Source organism: Rhincodon typus, chromosome 29, assembly GCF_021869965.1.
Source record: "Rhincodon typus isolate 14 chromosome 29, sRhiTyp1.1, whole genome shotgun sequence".
Taxonomy (NCBI): domain Eukaryota; kingdom Metazoa; phylum Chordata; class Chondrichthyes; order Orectolobiformes; family Rhincodontidae; genus Rhincodon; species Rhincodon typus.
The window spans coordinates 37323882-37326115 of record NC_063360.1 but is presented as its reverse complement, the minus strand read 5'-3'; positions in this window follow the sequence as shown (position 1 = coordinate 37326115).

The following is a 2234-nucleotide window of genomic DNA, read 5'->3' as shown; positions in this document are numbered from 1 at the left end:
TCAGGTACGCAGAGCCCTCTGGGGGTTGTAGTTCCTATCGCGTGTACTTCCTCCTCGATGGCGCAGAATGGACTACAATCCCAGTGTGCAACGGTGCACCGGCCCTGGCCGCGAGGGTTTCTGGGATATTTTGTAGTTTCTACGTCCTTCTGTTCAATTGTAACGAGAGGGGAGTAAACTACATCTCCCAGAAGACAATGCGACACTTTTGTCTTGAGCCTATTTCCAAGAACCTGTCATTAATAAGTCTATATAATTATTGATCCCTGCAAAATCAATTTCCTTTTAATGTACTTTATTAATTCCAGCATAACTACCAATAAATGTTGGAAAATAAGGTAGTGCTCCGTTATTTCTATTTTAATTAAAGACTGAAGTGGATTTATTGTTTCTCAAGCTCTGCAATTGTTAGTAGGGGACAGGGAGGTTAATGTTTGTAGTAAATCATAGAATTTCAACTGTGCGAAAGTAGGCCACTGACCCTCTGAAGACTATCCCACCCCTAATCCCCACATCCTTGCATTTAGCCTGGCCAATCCACCTAACTTACACAGCTTTGGACTGTGGGAGAAAACTGGAGCACTGAGACCAAACCAACACAGACACAGGGAGAATATGCAAATTTCACACAGACCCTTGCCCAAGGCTGGAAACAAACCCAGGTCTCTGGTTCTGTGAGGCAGCAGTGCTAACCGCTGTGCCACCATGCCACCCTGGCCTATTTCAATTACATGGGATTTTACAGCATCACCTAATGCCTGTGTTGTCCTGTCTACAAACTAAAATCCAGACTTCCATCTCCTTTCTATAAAGAAAGAATAGTCACTTCATACAGAACTCATTGCTGCAAAAAGATACACTTGCACTCATCAGGACAGATGCAAGAATGTCAAATTCCAAAGGGAAGAACAATTTACCCTGCATGACAAAAGAGGCTGACAGTTTGGTAAATTCACCCAGATTGATGAAGGTGTTGCCATGAAAATGCACCAGGGAATTATTGCTCCTTATGCTTTTGTTTAATTTCTAAAATGTATAATACTTGGACACATTCCTTTTCCCGAAGAGGGCAGGTCCCTCTTTACAGCTATATGTAACTTCTAGCAAGGGGAAGTCAGGACAACTTTGTCAGTTTGCGAGCAAACTGGTTGTTACTGTAAGTCATAGCGCATCTCTTCAAGATTGTTCAGTAAGTGCTGTCAAATTGTGGAATCACAGGAGTGACCAGAGGACAGCTGAGAGGCAATGCCCACCGAGAAAGGCTGAATGGGTTGGAGCCTTTACCTCTGGAAGAGAGCTGAAGGATTGACCCGACAGAGGCTTTTAAAATTCAGCACAGCGTATTTAACAACAATACTTCTGCCTGTGGTGGAGACCAGAACTAGATGCCACAAATATACAAATAAATTGACAAGGAATTCTTAAGCTAATTCTTTATCCAGAAAGTGGTTAGAACGTAGGACTCTCTCCCCGACAGGAAGCAATTCATTGGTTAGGCTACTTGTGGAATACTGTGTTCAGTTCTGGTCTTGCTGGTACAGGAGGGATGTTGTGAAACTTGAAAGAGTTCGGAAAAGATTTACAAAGATGTTGCTGGGATTGGAGGGTTTGAGCTATAGGGAGGGCCTGAATAGGCTGGGGCTATTTTCCCTGGAGCGTTGGAGGCTGAGGAGTGACTTTACAGAGGTTTATAGAATCATGAGGGGCATGGACAGGGTAAATAGACAAGGTCTTTCCCCCAGGGTAGGGAAGTTCATAACGAGAGAGCATAGGTTTAAGGTGAGAGGGGAGAGATTTAAAAGGGACATGCGGGGTAACTTTTTCATGCAGAGGGTGGTGCATGTATGGAATGAGCTGCCAGAGGAAGTGGTGAAGGATAGTAAAATTATGACATTTAAAAGGCATCTGGATGGGTACAGGAATAGGAAGGGTTTAGAGTGATATGGGCCAAATGCTGGCAAATGGGACTGGATAAATTTAGGATATCTGGTCGGCATGGACGAGTTGGACCGAAGGGTCTGTTTCTGTGCTGTACAGCTCTATGACTCTCTATGACTCAGTGGAGGTGGCTGTCAGTGGTGAAGCAGCAGTTGGGGCCAAAGCCTTGTGAGAGGTGGCGAAACCTGGCGTTCCTGTTGGCGATCAGCAGCAAAGCAGCTGGTGAACCCGAGCGGGACTTAGCCCAATGTGGGGATCAGGGCATGCCTGGTGCGGGGGGAGAGTGAGCCCAGTGT